This window comes from Mus caroli, chromosome 9 (assembly GCF_900094665.2).
Source record: "Mus caroli chromosome 9, CAROLI_EIJ_v1.1, whole genome shotgun sequence".
Classification (NCBI taxonomy): domain Eukaryota; kingdom Metazoa; phylum Chordata; class Mammalia; order Rodentia; family Muridae; genus Mus; species Mus caroli.
The window spans coordinates 67,705,679-67,713,250 of NC_034578.1; the positions used below are offsets into that span (position 1 = coordinate 67,705,679).

Genomic DNA, 7,572 nt, shown 5'->3' on the forward strand with positions numbered 1-7,572 from the left:
AAGTCCAATGGGCCTCTCTTTCCAGTGATGGCCGAGCTTGGAATTTATTATGTAGCCCAGACAAGCCTTGATTCACGGTGATTCTTTTGCTTCACTGTAATGTGTTTTTAAAAAAATCTGTCCTTACATCAATGCTCTATGGCATCAACTGGGTAAAAAAAAATCAAGTATATGGGGCTGGAGAGATGACTCAGGAGTTAAGAGCATTGGTAGCTATTGAAGAGGACTTGGGTTTGGTTCCCAGCACCTACAAGGGGGCTCATACCTTCTGTATTTCAGCTCCTGGTGGATCTGCCACTCTCTCCTGGCCTCCGAGAAAACTGCTTTCATGTGGTATATAGCCATACACAAAAGAAAAAAATTCATATGCATAAAATAAGTCTTTAAAAAGATCAACTTCATGGATCTGTTTTGGTTTTCTTTATTTTGTCCCATTTTCAGTATCTCTGTTAATACCACATTCCACAATAATACTTGACATATATAGAACACATGCTAATTTTCATTTTTTTTCCTTTAAACATTTTTGGTAGCATGAGTGAGGCCTGGATTTGATCAAGAGCAAGAGACAGCAACAGCAAGAGTGAGAGAGAGATTGATTATTCTTAGACATTTGCATTCCATATAAAATCCAAATGAATTCCTCTGCTCATCCCACAAATAAAGAGGTAAGTATTCTGGTTGGAATTATATTGAGTAAATAGGTAAGTTTGGAAGGAATATTCTTACAATATTGTTTAAAAATCTATGAACTAGATGTCTCTCCCTTTATTTAGGTCTTTAATTCTCCTAATACCGCTTCAGTTTTCCATGTAGTGTCTCCCTCAGCTATCTTGCTACTGGACACTTGGTGTTCTTTATATTATTGTGAATGAATTGTTGCTTGTCTTTAGAATAGAACTAGATTGTGTGACTGAATCTTGATAAACAGTGAGTTTGGGTTTTGCTTTGTCTTGTTTGCTTGGTTGATTTGGTTTGATACAGGGTTTTGCTTTTGTTGCCCAAGCCAGTCTGAAACTCATTTTCACTCCTCCTTGGCTTTCTCAGTTCTGGGGTGCAGGAATGCACTGCTACACCCAGTGTTTTATTTTTTTTCCAAAGATTTGTTTAAAAATGTTGCAATGAAATGCAATTGGTTATTCTATACTGATACTGTGCCCAGAAAGTTTGCCAATGCATCCTATAATCCCAACAACTTCTATAAAGTCATCTAGATAGAGGCTTGTCTATGTATTGTTATGGCCCTACCCTCATCCCCCACTTACTTTGCTGTTATCACGGGGGTCTATCTCTCACCTGGAACCACAGACCTGTCAAATGACAGCCTTCTCTTTCTTGTGTCTTTTCCTTTAAGGTTTATTTTTATTTAGTCAATTATTTTTATTTTATTTTCTGAGTCAATGTTTCTCTATATAACACTAGTTGCCCTAAGACATGCTTTGTAGACCAAGCTGGCTTCATAGAGATTTGCCAGCCTCTGCCTCCCAAGTGCTGAAATTAAAGGTATATGCAACCATGTAATTTTATATATCCCATATATATGGGATATATAAATATATATATATATATATATATATATATATATATATATACACACACACATATATATATATATATATACATTTTTTACTGAAATTTAAAAGAAATTATTATCATCATTATGGTGACCAGCCTTGCATTGTGTTAGCCCAGGCTGGTTTCAAAAGAATATGTAGCTTCAGCCAGGCAGTGGTGGTGAACATCTTTAATCCCAGCAATGGGGAGACAAAGGCAGGTAGATCTCTGAGTTCAAGGCTAGCCTGGTTTATGAAGCAAGTTCCAGGATAGCCAGGGGTACACTGGGAAACCCTGTCTTGAAAACAATATCACCCCTCCCCCCAACATAAACAAACAAAAAGAATGCTAAAGAACTATATATAATTAAATATTTTTTAAAAAAAAGTAATATGTAGCTTTGAATTACCTTGAACTTTTGGTCCTTCTGCCTCTGCTGACCCTTCTCTACTTCCTGGGTGCTAGGGCTACTGGTGTGCAACAGCAGACCTGGTTTTATGCAGTGCTGGGGGTGGAACCCAAGGCTTAGTGCATGCATACTAGGCAAGCCCACTGCCAATAGAGGTACAACCCCCAAGTTCAGAAATTCTTAGTCACACTGAAATCATCTAAGTCCTTTCCTTTGCTGGTGGTGCTTTTTTGTGTACTTAAGTCTTTCCTACCAAAAAATCCTGACTACACACTCCCCAAATGACTTCGAGGAGACACATGTACGAACTAATGATCTACTCCTCCCACTGGCAACTCAGTCCAATAGAAAAGGGTCCTTTGCAAAGAATTTCCTGGATCAAAAAGCTATACCATCACAGAAAAACCTGATCACTGTCCCTATTTGTCATATAAAACAGGGATGTACCATCTCTAGGTTTCCTGTCATAGGTCACTGTGCACACTCTACTGACACTTTGCCCTGCATGTCTTTCCACTTATATTTCCATATTATATCTGCACACTGAAACTGGTGGTGTGATCATGTATTCATTGCATTATAATCTTTATTATAATTACTATTGAAACAGAATCTCATTATATAGCCCTGGCTGGCCTAAAACTCTCTATGTAGACCAGGCTGACCTTTAGTGTATGCCACCATGCCTGGTTTTAAAAAGAAATCATTATTTTGACACATATTTAGATCTATGATCAACATGAAATTTAGTTGTGTTTTGTATAAAATAGCAATTGCAGTGAAGTTTTGGTTTGAGACATGATATCACACTGAGGCCACACTGGCTTGGAATTTATTTTTTTATTTATTTTTTTCCACTTGAAAATCTTGCTTTATTTTTTTTTTNATATATATATATATATATATATATATATATATATATATATAAGCTTTTCTTAAGTTATTCAATTTGAGTCTGCAATCTCTTTCCTGCCAAAACACTGATTGATTCCTCTATACTTTCCATCCTTTTTCCTTTCTAGTCCATTCCAGTGTGTTGTTGGCTGTTTGATATTCAGTACTGGTGATCAAATCCTGTGACTCACATATGCTAGGCAAACACTACCACTGAGTCACAGGGAGCTAGGGCCTCAGGTATGATAGACAGGTGCTTTACCACTGAGCCTCTTTTCATTTTGAAATGGAATCTCACTAAGTTTATCCAGCCTGGCCTTGAACTCTGGAATTCCTGCAGGCCTCCAACGTGTGGTCCTCTTGCCTAAGCTTCTCAGGTGGGTAGGATTACAGGTCTGGGTTAGCTCATTATTCAGTCCTGTAGACTATTCGTACTCACCATTCAGATGCTAGGTAACAAGACCACTTCATTGGTATTTTTCTACCGAAAAGCACACTCATGAATTTCTTGTTTTATTTATATCTTTGTCTGGTTGTAGAATTTCTACTTTCAGCTCAGATTTTTGTTTGTTTGTTTGTTTGTTTTTTCAAGACAGTTTCTCTGTGTAGCCCTGGCTGTCCTGGAACTCACTCTGTAGACCAGGCTGGTCCTGAATTCAGAAATCCGCCTGCCTCTGCTTCCCAAGTGCTGGGATCAAAGGCGTGTGCCACCACTGCCTGGCTCGGCTCTGATTTGTAATAACAGTTTATAACTTCAAGTTCTTTGGTGTTTTTCCCACTGTCTTTAATTACTGATTTTTTTAATTACTGATTTTCTTTTAGAATTATTTATTTACTCTATGTATATGAGTACACTGTAGCTGTCTTCAGACACACAGAAGAGGGGATCAGATCCCATTACAAATGGGTTTTGAGTGCTTGCTTCGGCAGCACATGCACTAAAAATTGGAAGGATACAGAGAACATTAGCATCCCTGTGCAAGGATGACATGCAAATTCATGAAGCGGTCCATATTAAAAAAAAAAACAAAAACCAACAACAAATGGGTTGTGAGCCAGGATGTGGTTGCTGGGAATTAAACTTAGGACTTCTGGAAGAGCAGTCAGTGCTCTTAACCGCTGAGCCATCTCTCCAGCCCATGTAGGTCTTAATTGTAGGTAAGGCTGTCCTCAAACTCACAGAGATCTGCTGGGGACTAGAGCCATGCACCACCATATCCAGCCTTTTGCTGGCTTTTCAAGTTCTGGTAGCCTCCATGTTCACTGATGATTCTATGTGGGGAGCCAATGGTCTGTTCTTCTGTATGTTATTTAAATCTACTTTCTAGTTATAGGATCTTGCTTCCTTGTGGTTTTGAATAGATGCTAGATCTCCTAGTTTTCAGCATTTGTTGAAATATTTGTGAACAAAGATAAAGGTTTGTATCTTAAAATGTAGATTGCTCTACCCAAGTAATAGTGGCATTCATATTACAAATGCCACGAGTACCGGGGACACAATGCTGTTTTCAACATGATATGAAGCACAGATGCAGTCCTTGCAAGATTACTCTGGCTCCAAAACACAATACATTAACATCTCAAAACAAATCTTGGCATGGCCTCTTTCCAGGACAGCCCTTAATTTTTTTCTCCCTTCACTTTTTGTCTTTAAAAACTACTTAGGAAGTCAGACTGTGATGGTTCACACATTTAATTCCAGCACTCAGGAGGCAGGGTAAGGCAGACCTCTAAGTTTGAGGCCAGCTTGGTCTACAGAGTGAGTTCCAGGACAGCTAGGCTATACAGAGAAATCCTGTCTCAAAAAAAACAAAACTAAGCCAAGCCAAACCAAACAACAACAAAAACCAATGAAGAAACAAGAAACAAAACTACTTAGGAATAAAGTGCAATGTCTCAACACTTTTTCAGCAACAACAAATTCTTTTTTTTTTTTTTTTTTTAACTTCAAATGGTGGGTTCATCTCCTTAGATTTCATTCTCTGTGTCCTCTCCACTTTGCACTCTGGTGCAAGGGATCAAGTACTGCAACATTCTTGGGCCCTCTGAGATAGCTAAGTAAACCAATTGTGTATCATCTGCCTTCTCTGACATTACCAGAAGTTTCATACTTTGCATTAGGACAAGGATATAATAATGTATTTGCTGCCAACAGGAAATAACTGGGTCAAGTAATGACATTTCAAGACAGGGGAGATGTACAAGCCCGTCTGAGGGTAGGTGTCAGGAGCAATCATGTACAAGGTGAGGCACAGTTTAAATCTCAGAAGTGAAGAGCAAAAATTACAACTTAGAATTTTTCAAAGGCAATGAATTTGGAATCATTTGGGATCTTCAATTTAGTCTATGCTCTTGAACTAGTTATTGGTACATTTTTTTCTCCTGAGACAAGATCTCCCTAGTTTAGGCTGGCCTTGAACTTTCAACCCCATTTCAACAGGTGTGCAGTAGTACTATGCCTGCTTATTGGCATTGTTAATGCTTCTCTTCCATAATATAACCATTCAATCCATTTCTCAGACTTCTAGGGGCTACTTTTTACAAATACAGCCTTTCAGGGTGCTACGTTCATCTACTTCGTGTCACTGGCTAGAGTTGTAATCGTGCATCTTTTTCTGACTTATTAATGTTTTGCTCATCAGAGGTTTTGACATCCGAGTAAAGATTCCTGTGGGCAGATTGCTGTGTAAGTCTTCAGTGTTCACAAGAGTTTCATGGTAACAGCCCATACTATGTAAGCAAGGCAGATAAGGCAACACTGTCTCCCCAGAACCAGGTCTGCCTTTTAAGATACCAAGTCCTTCTGAACATAGATTTGTTTACTGATGAGCTTCTGTGAAAACATAAGTGTTAAAGGCTCACCAAGCAGCAAGTGGCTCTGTAGAGAAATAAGATTGTCATATCATTTTCCTATTAGAAGTGTGGATGTAGGCATTTGTTTGCTACAACAGTATATGCCTGGAAGTCAGAGGGCAGCAGTGGAGTTGATTCTCTCATTCTACCTTGGATATGGGTTCTAGGGATAGAACTCAGGCCATCAGAGTTTGTGGCTTAAGCATTGCTACCTGGTGAGCCACTTTTCTTGTCCTAGATTGTCATTCCCTTATTTATTTATTTTTGCAATCTCTTCTCTACTTCCACCCACCTTTACTAGAGTTTTGGGATAGAACTCAGGTCAGCAGGCATACTTAGCAAGTGCTGTCTTGTTGACCAGTATATCATGGGCAACTGTACACACTTGGCCTCACTGGGAATCAAGCTTGGAGCTTCAGCTAGGCTTGGGAAGCACTCTACCCTTCAGCATCACCTCCAGCCCTCACAGGCCTCTGCTTTCCATCTGACACAGTAACCAGGGGACCTCACTTTTCCCCTGTAACCGTTGGTGTCAGGTTTTCTCTTTCTTTCTCCGATTATTTGAAAATAAACTGCAGGCAGAATGACACTGTTTATAGAATGACACTTTCTACAACATCCTAACCTAGTCCACACTTAACACTGACAGAGTACACAAGCTCATGAGTTGCTTCCAGTTGTCTCTGTACTACTGTCCTCTTCTTCTCTGAGCCAGGACCCAAATAGTAAACATACATCATGCATGTCCCTTCGTCTCTCTGCTTTTATTTTCACCATGCTGTGCTATCAAAGAGGTCAGAGCAGGTATCTTACTGAGACCTGAAGACTATCTGTTTCCTCTTTACCAGGTTTGAGGGAAGCAGTCTCAGCATTCGGGAAAGTGCTTCTTTCTCAAGGGAATCAGATAAGAATACACAGATCTTCATTTTACTCCACTACTAGAGGCCCCCCCCCCTTTTGTTCTTAAAAGGAAACAGCCGAAGAAAAAACGCCTTCCCTTTGGATATATCATTAACTTGGGAGTTAGTAATGTGATCCCTGGCTAAGAGAATCCACAGAAGATGCTCCAGAAGACTAAGAACAATGATAGAATAACATCTAAGGTTTTACTGCAACCATGGCCAATAGGTGTTGGCCCTTAGGCAAATCTTAACATCTTCATTTATTGTGAAGGAATATGGAAGGGTGAAATTGGTATGGAAGATCAAGAATCTTTGAGTTCTAAAATTTGGTGAGTGTGACAAACTAATTTGTGGTATAAGAGAGTGGAACTTGGAATCAGGAGATCTAAGATTATTAGGACAGCTCTGCCACACACAAGCCATATGTGTAAGGCATATTTTATAAGTCATTTAATCTCTTTTAGCAGCTGGGAAGAATTAAAGGGGTTGTTATATCCCAGAATTCCTTAAAAGTCATAAAGAAATGCTGAACTTACTGCCAGGTATGATTTTATAACGTCCAGTTTTCCTCCATTTGAACCAATGATTCAGAAAGAGCAACCCAAAGTAAGGCACACCTCACCTCACCTTTATTTATTTATTTATTTATTTATTTATTTATTTATAAAGGTAGGATTTCTCTGTGTAGCCCTGGCTGTCCTGGGTCACTCTGCAGATACCAGGCTGGAGTGTATCTCAGAGATCCACAAGCCTCTCTCCCCTTAGTGCTGATAGGCATGTCCCACCATTGCCCAGTCCAATTTAAGTTTTATAACCAGGAAACTGGAGAAAGATGTAAAACAAAACAACCCCAAACCCACCTTTGTTAACACCTCAGCATTCCTTCTAGGCTCTGCCCAACACTTACCTAGCAACAGCCAGGTAGGCCTGGCTGGAACTGTGAGTCCCTTCCCCCCCCCC

At 39.5% G+C, this 7,572-nt stretch overlaps 1 non-coding gene across 1 annotated transcript; it reads left to right on the plus strand.

Moving 5' to 3' along the window:
* The first annotated feature begins 3,771 nt into the window (after positions 1-3,771).
* LOC115031973 lies at positions 3,772-3,876 on the plus strand. Its single transcript, XR_003837631.1, has one exon. It is a non-coding gene; the product is annotated as a U6 spliceosomal RNA (small nuclear RNA).
* The last annotated feature ends 3,696 nt before the right edge of the window (positions 3,877-7,572 follow it).